The 19999-nt window shown below is 50.3% G+C and overlaps 1 pseudogene; it reads right to left on the bottom strand.

The window, feature by feature from the left end:
- Positions 1–6075: 6075 nt before the first annotated feature.
- LOC114601922 (V-type proton ATPase subunit e 1 pseudogene) lies at positions 6076–6319 on the bottom strand (annotated as a pseudogene).
- Positions 6320–19999: the final 13680 nt, after the last annotated feature.

The raw sequence follows: 19999 nt of genomic DNA, 5'->3' as shown, positions 1-19999 counted from the left end.
AAAAAAGGGGAACACCAGGAGAACCCAACCTGCCTGAAAGCATCCTGGATTGTCTTAAACTGAAAGGCTGAAACTGGCCTATCTAAGCTTCCCTTTTGTGATGCAAATGGTGACACACTGCTGAACTCAAAGTGAGGGAGGGAAGGAGGATAATCTCTAATAAAGATGCCCTCTCCCAGCATCTATTCGCATCCCAACCCACAAGTGCTGAGGGCCTCATGCAGAGAGGTGAGGGGGCTTTTGCGAGGGCTCCAATCCTCAGAATGAGTTCTGTATTTGCAGGTGCTAATTTACGGACCAGCATCTTAAAAAGCAGAGACATCACCTTCCCAACAAAGGTCCATATACTTAAAAGCTCTGGTTTTCCCAGTAGTGATGTACTGTATGGAAGTGAGAACTGGACCATAAAGAAGACTGATCACTGAAGAATGGATGCTTTTGAATTCTGGTGCTGGAGGAGACGCTTGAGAGTCCCATGGACTGCAATGAGATCAAACCGATCCATTGTGAAGGAAATCAGCCCTGAGTGCTCACTGGAAGGACAGATCCTGAAGCTGAGGCTCCAAGACTTTGGCCACCTCATGAGAAGAGAAGACTCCCTGGAAAAGACCCTGATGTTGGGAAGGATGGAGGGCACAAGGAGAAGGGGACGACAGAGGACGAGATGGTGGGACAGTGTTCTCGAAGCTACCAGCATGAGTTTGACCAAACTGCAGGAGGCAGTGGAAGATAGGAGTGCCTGGCGTGCTCTGGTCCAGGGGGTCACGAAGAATCGTACACCACTAAACAACTAAAGAACAACAACCACAATTTGGGGACACAGGGAGCGGAGGTGGGAGAAGAAGAGACAGGCAGGAGGGCTGAGCCAACCCTCAGGCAGTTCTGGCGACCCAGCACTTCGTGGCAACACCCGGAGCCCCCTCACCCCCCCTCCTGGCCTGGTGGTGGGTCTGAGTGAGCTTACCCTCCAGCACAAGGCAAAGGGGCTGGCAGTGGCCACTACTCCCTGCTCCTCGAGAACAGCTGCGTGAGGTCAAAGGCAGCACCAGATCAGAGTAAACTGATACTGTAAATGGGACTTGGAAGAAAATGATGATGGGGAGGCGTGGGGCAGAGAGGCTGCTGCCATGGCAGCCGTGGTGTTAGGGAAAGCCTATTGGGCAGTGAATTTTCCTCCCACAAAATCACCCTGGAAAACCTCCTTGGACGAGACAATCTATTCAAAACACCCCCCAGCCCAGTCCTCCCTCAGACATCTCCCTATTCTTCTTTGCAATCGATAATCCATTAAACTGCAAAGAGACTTCTTGGAGTTAAGGCCAGCTCCTTCTCTCTCTCTCTCTCTCTCTCTCTCTCTCTCTCTCCAGCCACGCCTCCTTCCAGGATAATGATGCCCCAAAAAGGAGCTTTCAAGTCTCTCCCTTCGGAGTTCCATCCAGCGATGGGCGCAGAAGGAAGGCGTTTCTTTTTGAGGCTCAGCAAGAAGAAGCAATGAGAAAGAGCAAAAGGGATTTTTCTCCCCCGCCCCCGAGTAAATTACAGCTCAGAGAGAGCAAAATCAGGCACACGCTCTTGAGCAAAAGGCTTCTTTTCCGTTTCTTGCAGAGCAAAGTGAAGTAGCTTTCCAAAGTTTCACAAATGCAGCAGGCAGCCCAGGAGTAATATATGAAGCTCCGGGGTAGAGACATAAATGTGTACAGATGTGTACAGCTCTATAGTTTTTGTGGTTCTAAAAAGGTGCCATCCACAAAGAGACCAAGAAGGAAGGACCTGTGGGATGTGAAACACAAGAGCAGTCAAGTACAACCTTCCTAGAGTGAACATCCGTAACAGGAGGAATGTTTGTCCAGCCAGCAGGTCAACTTCCTGTTTCCTTCTGGGCTGGGACAGACTTCCTCTGCATGTGACTAGAGGTGGGCGTGGCCTCACCTGTGCAGGTAACGACAAAAGCACAGGGCAGGGCAGCCATCTCTCTCTCTTTGACCACATGCATCGAAGACACAACATCTGCTTAGCCAAAGATGCTCTCTTGGCCTCCAGCCAGGAGAGGACAAAGGGACTGGCTCCTTATGAGATAGTTTCCAGGTGTATGTTACTTTTCTAAGCTAAGTCTGCCTTCTGGGATCTGATTGTGAACAGAATGTGAGTAAACTCTTTTTTTATACTTTTATAGAAGACTGTGTCGTGTCTTATCTTTTATGAGGGAATAAGGGGAAAATACAGTGGCACCTTGGGTTACATACGCTTCAGGTTACATACGCTTCAGGTTACAGGCTCTGCTAACCCAGAAATAGTGTTTCAGGTTAAGAACTTTGCTTCAGGATGAGAACAGAAATCGTGCTACGGCGGCATGGCAGCAACAGGAGGCCCCATTAGCTAAAGTGGTGCTTCAGGTTAAGAACAGTTTCGGGTTAAGTATGGACCTCCAGAACGAATTAAGTACTTAACCCGAGGTACCACTGTACCAGAACAGTTATTCTAGAAGCTTTAGCGAGCCTGAGCAAACACATCCGCTGCAAGTTTAAAAAGGGGAATGTTACTCTGCTAAATTGTGAACTTGTTTACACAAGTTGGAAAGGGTATTATCAGGCAATATATCCTCTTCTGCACCCCTGAACATCCCCACAGGACCCAGAAAGGCCTCCTTCCTTCCCCCTTGGGGTCCTCACTCGGCCACTAAGTGGCTGCCGCTTGTTATGGGGCTTCACCCTGGCAGTGTTGCAATCTGCCTCTGGAGCAGCCTGCAGGCTTTGTCAGCAGGTGCCGCGGGAGCGCATGTGTGGCATGGAGGGTCAGCGAGGAGAGGGCTGGTGATGGAGCTCACCCCCCCTCTCATTTTCTCTCATATTCTCTCTCCTGCTCCCTGCAGAGAAATTAAGCTGCGATTGACCCTCTTCAACAAAGCTGCTGATTTCATCTGTGACGATAAGTGAACATGGCAGGAATATTATGCCGCCATCTCCCCACCCTGCCCCTTAAGCAGGGAGGGGGGAAAGCGCTTGGATTGAGTCAGGTTTGCCTCCGACAAGAGAGGTCACCGCGACGAGTCCTCTTGCATATGGATAAGTTATTCTGCCCTGATGGCCTCTTGGCCTCCCTAATTGTGGGCCGGCCAGCTGCTCGTTAGAGCCCCGCTGTCGGGATGATGATGTTGGAGGGCTCTGCAAACATGGAGTGTTCAGGGAGGGGGTTGAGGGCCAGCCAGGGACCTCTCCTCAAATGAAGTGGTTTATCTTCTGGAAAGTGGTTAGAATAACAGGCCAACTCTCACACAAAGAGCCACAGCGGCAGCTGAGCAGCGAGGGGGTGGGCAGGAAATATGGGGTGGGTGGGAGGGAAGAGGGGCCAGGAGTCTCTCCCCCTCCCCCTCCAACCTTCCTGGAATCACCATCAAGCTTATGGCAGCAGGTTGGCAGCCCATGGAGACCACCTCCACTGGGGAAGCATGCAGAACTTGGGGGAAGATGTCCTAACAAGTCTCCCACCCATCTCACCAAGCTTTAACAACAACAACAACATTTTTATTTATTTGTACCCCGCCCATCTGGCTGGGCTTCCCCAGCCACTCTGGGCAGCTTCCAACAGAATATTAAAAACACAATAAAACCTCAAACATTAAAAGCTTCCCTAAAGAGGGCTACCTTCAGATGTCTTCTAAAAGTCTGGTAGTTGTTCTTCTCTTTGACATCTGGTGGGAGGGCGTTCCACAGGGTGGGCTCCACTACCGAGAAAGCCCTCTACCTAGTTTCCTGTAACTTGGCTCCTCTCAGTGAGGGAACCACCAGAAGGCCCTCGGCGCTGGACCTCAGTGTCTGGGCAGAACTGTGGGGATAGAGATGCTCTCTCAGGTATACTGGGCCTTTGAGGCCGTTTAGGGCTTTCAAGGTCAGCACCAACACTTTGAAGGAGGGTCCATCACTTTTGTTGTGTTTCAAGCATTGTGTTATTTTATGGATTTCATGGGTTTTTAACTTTTATTAGATTTTTTCCCCTAAACTGGTGTCTAAATGAATCAAACTGAAATATCTGGGCTGGAGCCACATCGGTTCTGCAGCAAGGCATCTTGAGAGGGGCTGAACTCTCTCCCCGACCCCAAAGTGGCTCTTAAGAGAAAGGGGGAAATGTGCTTGCAACACAGCCGTGCTTGGATTATTTTATTTTTAACATGCCTAAAACTAATACCGTACTTGGTTTTACTGCAAAGTGTAAACACGGGCGTGGGAATGGAGTGCTCACACCCGAAAAGTGGGCGTTGAGATCCGCGGAGGGCAGATTTGGTGATTTATGACAGATGTGAAACTCCAAGAAATGGAAAAGTAATAAAGATCCGAAATGAAAAATAAGCAGCAGCAGCAGCAGCAGTGACAAAGGCCAGCCTGGGGGAGGAGCCTGCCCAAAATTGACAACAGAGGAGTGGGGGGGGGGGGGAGAGCAGCGAGAAAGTGGGGGGGGGGTTAGGGAGGCACACATTTGCAGCCTTATTCATTTGCATTTCTATACCAGGGGGAGCTAAAACCACAAAATACAAAATCTGACACAGCTTCTTTTTGAAGCAGAAAATAAATTAATTTCAGATTTGAGGAACACAGTTGTATTCATTAAGTTATCAGCCACAGCATTCAGACTGTGCTTGTAAACTGGATCAGTAGACAGTCTAGTGTAAAATTGGCCAGGCAAACAAGTGCTCAGAGGCAATTCTCCATTCCGTCTCACCACTGTCAGAGCAAAGAAGAGGGATGGAATGTGATTTATGATACTTGAAATTCAAGCACAACATTGTAGTGCTTGAGCAGAGGGATAGATATCCATTAGGCACTTTCCAAGGTAAAAACAACAAGATTAGGCAAATATTTCTCGTACTAGAAAAAAACACCATTAAGGCCTTGAGAAGAAGTGGTTGGATTCATAGTACACTAGAAGGGATCTTTGGATCAATGGAGCTTTACACAGAGAAGATCTCTTCATATTCAGGGAATATGTTCAGGGAATATGTTCAGGGAAGTTTTTAATCTGTGAAATTTTACTGTATCTTTGGTTTTTATGGAAGCCGCCCAGAGTGGCTGGGGAAACCCAGCCAGATGGGCGGGGTAAAAATAATAAATTATTATTATTATTATTATTATTATTATTCATATCCGGGACCAAATAACACCGGTCCTAAAGCAGAAAACAAAGTGTTGGTGCTGACCTTTAAAGCCCTAAATGGCCTCAAAGGTCCAGTAGACTTGAAGGAGTGTCTCCACCCCCATCGTTCAGCCTGGACACTGAGGTCCAGCTCCGAGGGCCTTCTGGTGGTTCCCTCCCTGCGAGAAGTGAGGTTACACGGGAACCAGGCAGAGGGCCTTCTCAGTGGTGGCACCCACCCACTCAGTGGTGGCACCCACCAGATGTCAAAGAGATAAACAAATATCTGACTTTTAGAAGACATCTGAAGGCAGCCCTGTATCAGGAAGTTTTCAATGGCTGATGTCTAGAATGGCTGTGGAAACCCAGCCAGATGGATAGCCTATGTATGTATGTATGTTGTTTTTGTCCATGGAGTTTTCTTGGCAGGGATACTGGAGTGGCTTGCCAGTTCCTGCTCCAGGAAGAAGGCTGGTCACCAAAGAATGGATGCTTTTGAATTCTGGTGCTGGAGGAGACTCTTGAGAGTCCCATGGACTGCAAGAAGATCCAACTTCTCCATTCTGAATGACATCAGCCCTGAGTGCTCACTGGAAGGACAGATCCTGAAGCTGAGGCTCCAATACTTTGGCCACTTCATGAGAAGAGAAGACTCCCTGGAAAAGACCCTGATGTTGGGAAAGATGGAGGGCACAAGGAAAAGGGAATGACAGAGGACGAGGTGGTAGGACAGTGTTCTCGAAGCTACCAGCATGAGGGAGGCAGTGGAAGACAGGAGTGCCTGGCGTGCTCTGGTCCAGGGGGTCATGAAGAGTCAGAAACGACTAAACGACTAAACAACAACAACAACAACAACAATGTACGTACGTACAGATAGCTAGATAGCTAGATGATAGATAGATAAAATTATTATTATTCCAGTTCACAAACTGCAGTAGAAGAGCTCACCAGTTAAGACCTGAGGTTCTTTAGATGCATAATTGCATCACGTCTTAACTATTTTCCAAAGAGAGGGTTCCTCTGAGCCAGGATTGCAGTCAACCAGAAGAGGCGGCAGCAGAGGACACAGGCCACCAACATGGTCTTGACAACACCCCATGAGGCCGCTTGGGCATAAACTACGGCAGGACACTGCTGACCACCCCCAGAACATGCTCATGACAGTGATGGGCACCTCAAGACTGCCATTTGCCATAGCAGGGTTCTTGTTTGCTCCCTCCCTCCCTAGAACCTTACACTGTTGAATAAGCATTGGAATGAACCCTTCCCTGGGACTTCATTTACTTATTAATTTCTTGCATTTCTAGCCCACCTTTTTCTCCAAGGAGCACAAGGTCCCCTACATGGCTCTCCTGCTTTCCACGGAATCCCCATCACAGCCCTGTGAGGTACTTTAGGCTGAGAGGCAGTGACAGGGCCAAGGTCACACCCAATGAGCTTCCTAGCCAAGTTGAGAGGATTTGAACCCTGCTCTCTCCCAGGTCGTGGTCTGACCCTCTAACCACTGGACCACCTGAGGCTCTCTTGGGGAGGGCGGGGAAGGAAGAACCAGCCAGGGAGCCTGGGAGATGCTGCAAGCTCTGACATGCAGCCTCCTCAACAGGCTGCTGGGCCGGCCGGCCAGCCCACTTTACTCAAGAGAAGCACCATTCATTCAGAGAGGAACAGAAATGAATGCTTATGAGGGCAGCAGGAGAGAGGAAGGTCATTTTCAAAGGCATTTTGTGACGAAAGGGAGGAAGCAGGATAGGATATTGCCACTGCTGCTGCTGCCTGTGCCAGGCGTGGTGGCGGGTGGCCATATTTTGAAGAGCAAAAATATGGACGCTATGACGACTCTCATTTTAAATTCCCCTACTATATGCAGCAAGGGACGCGGGTGGCACTGTGGGTTAAAGCACAGAGCCTAGGACTTGCCGATCAGAAGGTTGGTGGTTCGAATCCCCGCGATGGTCCCTGCTCGGTCCCTGCTCCTGCCAACCTAGCAGTTCGAAAGCACGTCAAAGTGCAAGTAGATAAATAGGTACCACTCTGGCGGGAAGGTAAACGGCGTTTGCATGCGCTGTTCTGGTTCACCAGAAGCGGCTTAGTCCTGCTGGCCACATGTCCCGGAAGCTGTACGCCGGCTCCCTCGGCCAGTAAAGTGAGATGAGCGCCGCAACTCCAGAGTCGGTCATGACTCGACTTAACGGTCAGGGATCCCTTTATCTTTACCTTTACTATATGTTGGCTATAGAAGCAGTGATATACTGTATTGCTGAGGCAGTGGGCAAGAGAAGAGAAGAGGACAGCAAGACTTCAACCACCAGTTATGTCTATTTCTCATCCAGAAAGCACAGCCAGAGACGTCTTGGCAAATTAAAAAAATCCACTGGGGCAGAAATTTTACCCCTGAAAAAGAGGATGTGTCCTGGCAAAAGAGGACACATGGCAACCCTAGAAACCCCAGTTATTGCCACAGACCCACGCTGACCCTGCAAAGCCTCTGGGGGAGGTGCTGGGAAGGGGATCACCCCACCTGCTTGGGGCTCCCCCCTTTTATCAGGACAGCAGAGCGATGGCGTTTAAGGGGGCCAGTCATCTCAGCCCCGCTCATCCCAGTCCTGTGGATAAAGGCAGACGCCTCTGAGCGCTCACGCGGCTCCTCTTGTGCCGCTCCTGAATTGCATCGCTGAAGGTCAGGTGAACAGAAGATGCTGGAGGGATGGAAGCCACTTGCACCCACGCAGCAGCCTTGAAGGGAGCCACGTGACTCCCTGGCGTCAACAAACCAGAAGCCCCAGGAATTTCCCCCTTTCACGGAATATCACTGCTTCCCAAATAACCTTCTGTTTCTCACACGGAGAAGCTGCAGGCCGGTTGTGAGAAGAGGAAGAAGAGGAGGAGGGAGGGGGAAGAGGAAGAGGAAGAGGAAGAGGAAGAGGAAGAGGAAGAGGAGGAAGCTTTTTCCAGCATGCAACATTGAGCACTGCATCCCCACTGCAGAAGAGCTCCTGCTCCCAGGTCCTGCAAGGGTGCCACTTTCCCCAGGGGACAAGGTCTCTGTGAGGCCAGGGTGCTGGACTAGGCAGCCCCCTTGGGCCTGATCCAGCTGCCGCCACTGCAGGGCTCTGCTCACGCTGAGAGAAGTGCAGTGATTTGAGCTGCTGGGCTGAATTCTGCCTTTGGAGAATAGCAAGGGCTGCTGCTTCTGGGAGTCCTGGGCAGGTCTGGTGTTTAGCCCAGGGAAGAGAAGACTGAGAGAGGACCGGGCCCTCCCCAAACCAAAGGGACCAGAGCAGCTCAATTCACAGTGGATATACTCAGTGCTTTTCCGGGGAAAAGGTAGGGGGGACGACTCACCACCAAGTTTGCTTGTTTACATTCTTAATTACTTATTGTGGGCCCAGTCACAGTGCCTCCCCATCCCCACTCCCGGCACTGGCTAAATGTAAGATGCGATTAATAAACGAGGATTGCCACATTTCAAACAGTGAAAATCGGGACAGCTGTGGAGTTGTTGTTTTTTTGCAAATTCCCCCCCCCCCATACAAAGAAGTTGTTGAGCTATTTTTAAGGAACATTGCCAAAAGTGACACTGCCGACACAGGTTGCCAGGATTTCCCCAGACATTTTTGCGATTTCCGCCCGGACACTGCTTCCGAATGCATTATTCAGGATACGTTTCGGAAATTCCAGACAAAAGGCAACACTAAATAAATTCCACCAGACAATGATCCGGATCAACATTATTGATTTCAGATACAGGTGGATTTCGGGCCCAGGCAATGGGTGTATATTAGTTCCACCACCCCCCGCCCCCCCACAAAAAGTCTAATTTTAAATTGTGAAGGAACTCAGTTCCCCCAAGTTTGTGCTCAAAACACCCCCTGGTGAAGCGCAGGGCCCCCCTCCCGATGCTCAGAGTGGACCATGATCTGGAGCTTCAGGGAGCAGCCCACGTGGTTGTCTCCCTAACAGGGATTCTCCTCCTCAGGATTCCCTCCAGCCTCCCGTCTGCAATGGAGATATTGCAGCATCTCAGCTACCAGGCACAGATTTCATGCAGATAACAGGCTGCTAGCTGTAAGGCAGGAGCAGAGCCAGTGATAAGAGCGAGAGATGGGCTACCTGTTGCTCAGTTCAGGACGAAGGCCAGAGACACAGCATCCGGGCAACATTTTCCACAAAAGCTTGCTATTAATTGTACAAAAGCTAGTAGCTTTGGAAACCAGCCATCGTTGAAAGCAGGCTTGGAGGCATGTTCTCTGAGGACTTTGCCTGGTCTCCCAACATGTCTTTGGCATGGCATCATGACAGAGGGGTGTGTGTGTCCCCAGTCAGAGGACGACTTTTGAGGAGGCGAGTGCGGTGACTGGTGAATCCACCACAGGTGTCAGGGGCTGGTCTGGGCAATGCAATCGCAGGAAGATCAGATCCTAAAAGAAGAAGAGGGGGAATATTCAGACACCCCCCTTTGATTCCAGCATCTCCAGAAGCAGGGAGACAGGCAGATGCTGCACAGTTGAGAGAGGAGCTGCCCAGCTATGAGATAGTAGCTAAGCAACCAGAAGGGAAGGAGCAGCTGGGCGATGCATCAGTCGAGAGTGGAGGGGAACCCTCTCCCTCCTCCTGAACTCAGAGGACCGAGCGTGTCAGAGAACAAAGGAGACACGGGGGGGGGGGGACTTCTGTTTGGCTCGCTCCTTGCTCCTGAAATTGCAAGGAGGAGTCAGAGTAGGCAACTTGGATGGCCTTCAAGGAGGCTGAAACTCATGGAGGATGAGAGGGACATTGAGGGCTTCCATCCAGGATGGCTCTGCTCTGCCTCCACGTTTGGAGGCTGTTGTTGTTGTTGTTGTTGCTGCTGCTGTGAATGGGAGTGTGGGTGGTGATGCTGGTGGTATCCTCCATGCTGCATTGAAGAGGGGTGAATGGACATCACAGGTGGGGGGCCATAGCTGTCACCTCCTTGCTGCTAGCCCCCCTGGGATGGACAGCCTTCTGAGGTTGGAGTGTGGAAGGGGGTGCAGCTCCCACTGCGGAGGGCACCTGCTGCTGGTGGTACATATAGTAATTGTGGTTGGAGGGCTTCATGTCACCCAGGAGGGAAGAGAAATCATGCTGGGATGTGGAGGATTTATCAAGCATGGATTTATAGAGATTTCGGAAGGACCAGCTCAGGTCCTGGAAGTTGATCTCAGAATAGAAGAAGAAGAAGAAGAGTTTGGATTTGATATCCCGCCTTTCACTCCCCTTCAGGAGTCTCAAAGCGGCTAACATTCTCCTTTCCCTTCCTCCCCCACAACAAACACTCTGTGGGGTGAGTGGGGCTGAGAGACTTCAAAGAAGTGTGACTGGCCCAAGGTCACCCAGCAGCTGCAGGTGGAGGAGCAGGGAATCGAACCCAGTTCCCCAGATTACGTGACTACCGCTCTTCACCACTACACCACACTGGCTAGAATAGGAGAATTTCAAGTCGTTGCTGTTACTGTAATGTGGAGGTGGCACATCTGGGCCTTCGCAGGCCTCACCCACCAGCCACTGTTGCTGCCACATCCACAGGCCCTGTGCTCTGCTGACTGTAATTGCCAATGGGCAGTGTGCTGTGCAAGGAGAGGTGCTGGGTGGATTCGGGGAAGAGCGAGGATTCTGCCCCAACAGAAACAGGCCCCCGGGGGCTCTTGCTTGCTTCTTGCTCTGGGGGATCCTGCGATCATCATCTGGTGGGTGACGCCTCTTCCGGGAAATATCAGGACAGGTATCGATGGTCCACGTTTGGAGGCAGCCATGCTTCTGAATCTCAGTTGCTGGAAACCGCAGGAGGGGAGCGTGTGGCTCTTGCGCTCAGATCCTCCTTTGGGCACCTGGTTGGCCACTGTGAGAAGAGGGTGCTGGGCTAGAAGGGCCGTTGGCCTGATCCAGCAGGCTCTTCTGATGTTTGGTGGTGGTTGTTGTATTTTTAAAAAAAGTGTTCGGTTTATTCTGCAGATATTTTTTTACACTAATTAAACTTAAAGCTGCAATTAGAGGCTGCGGCAGAAAAATTGCCTTTTATTTTTTATTCCCTAATTGCACCTGTAATGAGGCAAGTTTTAAAACAGTGAACCTTGGTGCTTACACTTTTTTTCCTGCTGCATGCATAATTGCTCCCCCCCCCTTTTCTTTTCTTTTTTTGGACAAAGTAATAATAATAAAAAATAAATTAAAACGTGTGCACACACACCACAAGACCCTTCCACTGTAACTATCCAACCTCCCAAAATGTCAACACCTCTTGCGAGGGCTTGACCCCTTTCCATTTTAACAGTACAAATTCTACAAATACTTTCCATATCTCCGCAAAATAATTTCTCCTGCATATTCCCCGTTTTATCTTAATAGCACATGTTAACTTATCATTAATAGCTATATCCCACCCCTCTTTGTACCATTCTTCCATTTTATAGTCTGCTTGCCCCTTCCTAGCTAGAATAACTCGTGCAGCTGGCAATAAATTTGTGAGCAAGTCCTTCCTAGCCTGCGAACCTTCCACCCCATCTGATGTCCTTATGTTCAAGCATAAACCACACGTATGAACGGACCCACTTTTTGAGATAAGCATCAAAGGTCTGCCCTGCTGTTATCTCTCATGGCCTTCTGCAAATACACATTTTATGGCCCTTGCATCCACCACAGGATACTGATTAAGAAGATGGGCCTCAGGGTTGTCCAGGAAGTGGCCCAGGGTGGCCCTGGACATTCTGCACCCTCTCTGGGGTCACCAACATGGCGCCCATTGGCATAATGATCTCTTCTCCATGGTGCCCAGAAAAGGGTAGGTTGTTGTCTCCATGGGCACCACATTGGAGACCCCCAGAGAGGAGGAGATCATTTTGCCCAGGGGCACAGTGGGGCACCCATCTGGAGTTCTAAGACCCTCATGGATCTCTGCAGGTTTTATCCATATGACAGCAGAGCAAATCACAGAATGTCTTTTCAGGGATGAAAGGAACCTCTGGTTTGATGGTGGATTTGAGATGCTCTCTTGTCAAAAGTAGGAGCCATTCCCCAGAAAGAGCCATTGCTGGGGGTGGGGTGTCTTGCTGGCAATGGTGTGTGTTGAAATTTTTCATAGGGGAACAGTTAGGGCCAGAGGTGCCAGCTTGTGCGGGTAGTGGGGGGGCATGATGTCATGCATGTGACGTCGTGCACACAAGCATTGCGCCTCCCTCCCTAAGCCAGGCAGATGCTTCCTGGGCTTTGCGTAGGAGGTACCAGGGCTCTGACAGGTGGACTTTGGGAAGATGGCAGTGTTGCAGGAATTTATGTATAGGTGTGTGGGGGGGTGTTGCCCCTCCAGCAGATATCATGCACACGCAGCCCACTACCAAAACCAGCACAATCACTTTTGTGACTTTTGTGATTTGTCCCCACAAAACACTTCATCACAGTTTCTTCCTATCTATTCAAAGGGCCTTTGCTGCACGATACCAAATGTAAGAATTCACTGATCAATGCATCTATGTACTGGCTCACTGGGAAAACTTCAGAAATTCATATAGACAGGTGAGCTCAGCTCCTCAGCAGCCCCTCTGCCTGAGGGATAATCCCTGGCCTCCTGATACCTGAGTGCCAGACAGGGAGCCATTCCAGAAAGAACAAGCCCAGATGAAGACAAAAGGGTGGGATGAACTTGGCTGGGAAACAGGGAAATGTACCGTGATATCCGCCCTCCCTTCCCCACAGGTGGGCGGGGTTTGCGGCACCAAGCGAGGCTCACCTGGGCGGGTGCCACCCACCTGCTTGAGCTGGCCTTTGACCTGCCCTCGGCCAGGGAGGACAATGGACGGCTGGCTGGGGGTGGGCCTAAGGCCAAAAGAAAAGAGGCTGACCCCTGAGCTCAAGTCTCTTTTGCCGTTCTTCCTTCCAGGATCATGCGCAACACCATGCGCCAAATTGGTGGGTTCTCTATTCCACATCCCACCATCACAGCAGATAGAGTTGACCTATTCCGGGGGGACGGGGTGCACCTGACCCCACTGGGCAATGACTTCTGGCTCCACAACTTGCGACAAGCCCTTGGGGAATGGATAGATTGCAGGGTTTGATTGGTCCTCCGTTGTGGGACTTGGCGGCGAGGCCCCTTAGGGCCTCAAGTGGCGGTTCTAGGCCTTGGCAAGGTAGCCTTTAGTCTAACATCAAGTTGGGGGGATGCATTCATGCTCCCTCCCCATGCGGTGGCGCTTGCAGGGCCCATTAAAGGGCAAAACCGGGAGTCCCTGGCCCTAGAGTGGCGGCATGTAGGTCAAACTCCCCGGACGAGGTCAGTGGAAGGGCATGCTGTGTAAATTTGTGCTTTACAGTTCCCTCTCACTGGACCTCATCTGCCTGCATATCCTCAGCCAGACGGGCTGAGAGGGTTACCTGCCAAGGCCTGCGCCAAGTTTCCCACTTCTGAAGCTCAATAAAATTGTGGCCAATTTGAACCCACACTCTGGTCTCTTGTCTCATCATTTGGGGAAAGGGGTAGGCACCACAGACAGGGTTTAGCGCGTGTGCCGCAAATATATTTTTGTTACACTTGATGGGTGTTTGGTGGAGGGCAAGGGGAACCATGGGGCAGGGTCCAGGATGCTCAGATTACTGCCACCAGACCTCCCCTTTCATGATGTAACCATGATGTATGAGTGATGTAGTTTGGGGGGTTGTAACATGGGGATTAAGGATGTGGGTGGTGCTGTGGGTTAAACCACAGAGCCTAGAACTTGCTGATCAGAAGGTCGGTGGTTCGAATCCCCGCAACGGGGTGAGCTCCCGTTGCTCGGTCCCTGCTCCTGCCAACCTAGCAGTTCAAAAGCACGTCAAAGTGCAAGTAGATAAATAGGTACCGCTCCAGCGGGAAGGTAAACGGCATTTCCGTGCGCTGCTCTGGTTGGCCAGAAGCGGCTTAGTCTTGCTGGCCACATGACCCGGAAGCTGTACGCCGGCTCCCTCGGACAGTAAAGTGAGATGAGCATCACAACCCTAGAGTCGGGCACGACTGGACCTAATGGTCAGGGGTCCCTTTACCTTTACCTAAGATGGGGATTAGCGGCTAATAAAAGTTTGGGTTCTCTTTTGTGTGGGGCTTCCATCTTGTTCCACCTAGTGGCAGGTGGGAGTCCTGTAGCGACAGTCTTCAATCAAACCTACGGGACCGCCTCTCCTGGTATGCCCCACAGAGGAACTTACGGTCTTCAAATAAAAACATCTTGAAGGTCCCAGGCCACAGAGAGGTTAGGCTGGCCTCAACTAGAGCCAGAGCTTTTTCGGCTGCGGCTCCAACCTGGTGGAACGCTCTGTCGCAAGAGACAAGGGTCCTGCAGGACTTGACATCTTTCCGCAGGGCCTGCAAGACAGAGCTGTTCCACCAGGCCTTTGGTCAGGGCGCAGCCTGACTCCCTCCTTTGGCAATCTTTACAAAACTTTAGTTTATGGTTGCCATCAATTTGTATTTTAATTAATTTTTATAATGTTTTTATAATGTTGCACTGTTTTAGTGTTGTTAGCCGCCCTGAGCCCGGCTTCGGCTGGGGAGGGGGGGATATAAATAAAAATTATTATTATTATTATTATTATTATTATTATTATTATTATTATTATTATGACCAAGCCTACTGGCTGCTGTTTTGCTCTGGTATTCCATTGAGACTCACAGTCTGTGTTTGTTTGTGTACGCAAATATGCAATGGTTGTGTGTGCCAAACTGGGTCTTTGACTTGGGTGACATAAAGCCTAGTTTTGCCCCTGCCTCAGAACCAGGTCCTCCTTTCATGGTCATACTAGAAAGCCCTAGATCTGTGGGTCTGATGATTCAGTTAATGGAGATGTTGCATTCTGTTACGTGATCGCCATGGCGGGTAATTCCAGGCATTGAGTGCATCCTTCTGAGAAGAAGCTGCTTCTGGAGGAAATGCTCTGCCAGAGCCTCTCTACCCCCCAACACAAAAGCCCCCTCTTTACCCACAGGGACCCCCCCTCCCCAACATCCTTGCAAGGTTTATGCCTCGCCTTTATCAGCAGCAAGCCAGCTGTGCAACCTGATTCTCTGGGAATGCTGAGATACCCGCAAGCAGGGAGGTGGGAAAATAATCTCTCAAGAACTCGTGCAAGACCCAGGAGGATTGGGGTGGGGGTGGGGCAGCCTGTGCAGGTGACACAGGAAGAGCTGTGGAAAGGGAAGAGAGCCCCCCCCCCTTAAATCAAGTGCATGAATAGTCAGCACACAGGAGGAGGAGGAAGAGAAAGAAGCTGGGAGGGAGAGGAGGGGGAGAGGATCATAGAATCCTAGAGTTGGAATAGACCACAAGGGCCATGGAGTCCAACCCCCTGCCAAGCAGGAAACACCATCAGAGCACTCCTGACATATGGTGGTCAAGCCTCTGCTTAAAGACCACCAAAGAAGGAGACTCCACCACACTCCTTGGCAGCAAATTCCACTGTCGAACAGCTCTTACTGTCAGGAAGTTCTTCCTAATGTTTAGGTGGAATCTTCTTTCTTGTAGTTTGGATCCATTGCTCCATGTCCGCTTCTCTGGAGCAGCAGAAAACAACCTTTCTCCCTCCTCTATGTGACATCCTTTTATATATTTGAACATGGCTATCATATCACCCCTTAACTTCCTCTTCTCCAGGCTAAACATGCCCAGCTCCCTTAGCCGTTCCTCATAAGGCATCGTTTCCAGGCCTTTGACCATTTTGGTTGCCCTCCTCTGGACACGTTCCAGTTTGTCAGTGTCCTTCTTGAACTGTGGTGCCCAGAACTGGACACAGTACTCCAGGTGAGGTCTGACCAGAGCAGAATACAGTGGCACTATTACTTCCCTTGATCTAGATGCTATACTCCTATTGATGCAGCCCAGAATTGCATTGGCTTTTTTAGCTGCCGCGTCACACTGTTGGCTCATGTCAAGTTTGTGGTCAACCAAGACGCCTAGATCCTTTTCACATGTACTGCTCTCAAGCCAGGTGTCCCCCATCTTGTATTTGTGCCTCTCATTTTTTTTGCCCAAGTGCAATACTTTACATTTCTCCCTGTTAAAGTTCATCTTGTTTGTTTTGGCCCAGTTCTCTAATCTGTCAAGGTCGTTTTGAAGTGTGATCCTGTCCTCTGGGGTGTTAGCCACCCCTCCCAGTTTGGTGTCATCTGCAAATTTGATCAGGATGCCCTTGAGTCCATCATCCAAGTCGTTGATAAAGATGTTGAATAAGACCGGGCCCAAGACAGAACCCTGTGGCACCCCACTAGTCACTCTTCTCCAGGATGAAGAGGAACTATTGATGAGCACCCTTTGGGTTCGGTCAGTCAGCCAGTTACAAATCCACTGAGTGGTAGTGGTGTCGACCTCCCCACTGTATCCTGACCCACTGGAAGCTTCCAAATGCTCCACTTACAATACATGGCAGAAACCTAACAGGATCCTTACCAAACTCAGGCCTTTACTTTAAAATGATATTTTAAAATTGACAGAGGAGGAGAAAACACACTTGCTCCATCTTGCACGTGGCAGCCCTTGAGATATTTGACGGTGGGTCCCCTATCTCCTCTCAGTCTCCTCTCTTCCAGGCTAAACGCACCCAGCTCCTTCGACTGTTCCTCATCAGGCTTGGTTTCCAGACCCTTGGTCACCTTGGCTGCCCTCCTCTGCACACCTTCCAGCTTCTCAGTAACCTCCCACAACTGGACAAAGGACTCCAGGGGTGGTTTGACCAAGGCATGGATGTTGCAGGGGGTTGGGTTGGGAATCAGACAGCACAGGGAGAGGGTTCTAGGTGGACCTCCTGCTCCCACCCCCTCCAGGCAAGTCATCTTCCCCTTCCCTCTTGCCCTCCCCAGACACTGAGCCCCACAACGAAGGCAACAGACCACAGGAAAAGGCCTGGCCTCCCCCAGCCCTCCCTTGCAACACAGCTGCCAGTGGCAGAGCTGTCCTCACAATGAACCATCGGGATGCCATGGAGACGGCTGGCTTGCAGGTCCTGCTAGCAGCCAGGTGGATGGATCTGCTGAGCCGGATTCCCTCCAGCCCAGCCCTGCCCGACTCCTGACAGAAAATTAGTGTTTAACCAGAATTTAGGAGGCTAAGCACAAGCGCCTCAGCTCTGCCCAGGTCTGTCAGCAGCTCCAGATCAGGGGAAGCCGCTGGCCGAGAAGTGATTAGCGTTTACCATGCGCAGATTCCCAGAACATCAAAGGGCTGTTGGGGGTGCAGGCAGGAGCCACAAAGCCAGAGAAGCGTGTGGACAAGGCTGGGAGCCCAGGAAGGCCAGAATCCCTCTGATGCTTGGCTCAGGTGGGGTGGAGTGCAAGTGTGGAGTCATAGGATCATTTTGCTGTTGAGTCGTTTAGTTGTGTCTGCCTCTTCGTGACCCCCTGGACCAGAGCACGCCAGGCACTCCTGTCTTCCACTGCCTCCCACAGTTTGGTCAAACTCATGTTGGTAGCTTTGAGAACACTGTCCCACCATCTCGTCCTCTGTCGTCCCCTTCTCTTTGCGCCCTCCATCTTTCCCAACATCAGGGTCTTTTCCAGGGAGTCTTCTCTTCTCCTGAGGTGGAGTCTCAGCTTCAGGATCTGTCCTTCCAGTGAGCACTCAGGGCTGATTTCCTTCAGAATGGAGAGGTTGGATCTTCTTGCAGTCCATGGGGCTCTCAAGAGTCTCCTCCAGCACCATAGAATCATAGGATTGTAGAACAGGAAGGACCCTCAGGGGTCATCTGGCCCAACCCTTGTTGCAATGCAGGATGGCCATCCAACCTCCAAGGAATGAGAGCCCACCACCTGCCCATTCTACCATAGAGCAGCTCTTCTCACCAGAAAGTTATTTGATGCAGCCTAGAATAGCATGAGCTTGTTTTGCTGCAGCAAACGTTTTTCTGCTGCTGCTGTTGGCCCATGTGAAGCTTGAAGCCAGCAGTGTGATGCAGCAGCTAAAAAGCTAGGCTACTGTGATGGTCACGTGTTGCTAAATGCATTCCTCCTTAATTCCTGTTTTATTTACTCTGAAACATGTATGTGTGCTCAAAGCAGTCTTTGTAGTTAAAAGGATTTCTCTGATCTGACTTTGTACTCACCTGGTAGTTTTTTTGAAATGCTCAGAGGAAATCTGATTGGTTCTTACAAGTGCTGTGTTAAAAGTTCTTTTGTTAATAAAAGGGACCTGCGCCAGGGTGTGAAAGATTATTATTGGCACTTCCTCCCAGAGTCTTGCTGGCCAAGCCTTGTGTGTATTTTATTAATCAGGGTCCAATCCTTCCTTTGCCTTCGGAACGCAACAGGCTGCACCGACAGAAGTCCAGTGCTTAGATCAAGGGAAGTCCGTCCTCAGCAGTGGGACTGGGCAAGCTTCTGTGTGCTGAAGCCCACCCGGCCTGCTGCTTCTCTAATGGGTGGGTGGGTGGGGGTCGGAAGGCGTGTGGCTGCACCACCAGCCCCTCATTCAATGCCCACCTCTTAGGCATTACTTCTCTCACACCATAACACTCTCGGATGCATCAGACTCTCTCCTTCATTCTTCGCTTTTGTGAACGCTTTTAAGTGAGCGGATGAACAGTGTGCACTCATTTTCCAATATCAGTGACCCTATTTCCTCTAATAGAACGTATATCTACAGCGGAATCTGCCTGGAGAAAAACAGGCAGGAAAAGACTGAAATGGTGTCACAGGTTCGGCAGTGATGCTAAAGAGACACTGGGTAGCAATCAAAGGTATCAACTACCGTATTGGCCCAAATATAAGCCGCACCCGCAAATAAGCTGTACCTTTAAAATTCAAGGGGGGAAAAGAGAATACCCGAATGTAAGCCACTCCCTTAAAATTCTGCAGGTACTCACACCAGCAAATGGCAAACGTAGAAGAAAATCCTACAGCGATATTGTGAAAGCCAATTTTTGTAAGGTCGCTAATTTAAGCCACTATTTAATTTTTCATGGTCGGAATTGGGGGGGGAGTGCGGCTTATATTCAGGCCAATACGGTATGTGGGACCCTGGGTTCCTGGGCACCCACACATTTTAAATGAAGGGCCCTCCCCCCCCCAGGTTCTATTCCACGGCACTCGTTCACCCCATGGCACCCACTGGTGAGCTCGCACCATCTTTTTAAGAGCAAATCTCCAAAATTTGTGGGTGTCTTCCAGCAAATTGTCACAGAACTCGCTCAGGCCCTATTTGATGACTTCTACAATTCATAACTACACAGTGTCAACGTACCTGAGTTGGCTGGATAGAAAAGAAAACATTTCTCCAACATATTTGGTGGTCAGTCTGGGCAATCGCATGGGCCAGCAGCGCGTGAGGATTTCTCAAACCTACTGGAATGGCAACCAGCCTCTTGCAAGAACTTTTGTTGTTTAGTCGTGTCCGCCTCTTTGTGACCCCCTGGACCAGAGCACGCCAGGCCCTCCTGTCTTCCACTGCCTCCCTCATGCTGGTAGCTTTGAGAACACTGTCCCACCATCTCGTCCTCTGTCGTCCCCTTCTCCTTGCGCCCTCCATCTTTCCCAACATCAGGGTCTTTTCCAGGGAGTCTTCCCTTCTCATGAGGTGTCCAAAGTCTTGGAGCCTCAGCTTCAGGATCTGTCCTTCCAGTGAGCTACAGGTCCTTATTTCTTGGCCCTGGAGAAGATATGCTTTCCTCTGAGTTCCATAAGGAAGACATGGGCTGTTGGAGGCCTATCCTGACCACAGGCCCTATGCTGTCTGAATGGAAAACTAGTATCATCTTCCCAATTTATACAAAATGGGATAGGAAGGATCCACAAAACTATTGGCCAATTAGCTTGTTAGACATCTCCTCAAAGTTATATACATGGCATCTCCCTCAAAAATTATCCAACTGGTTGCAAAATGACATTAATCATAATGAACAAGGGGGG

This window comes from Podarcis muralis, chromosome 7 (genome assembly GCF_964188315.1).
Source record: "Podarcis muralis chromosome 7, rPodMur119.hap1.1, whole genome shotgun sequence".
In the NCBI taxonomy this organism is placed as follows: domain Eukaryota; kingdom Metazoa; phylum Chordata; class Lepidosauria; order Squamata; family Lacertidae; genus Podarcis; species Podarcis muralis.
Note: the sequence above shows the minus strand (reverse complement) of the source record. Positions and strands in the feature narration are given on the sequence as shown.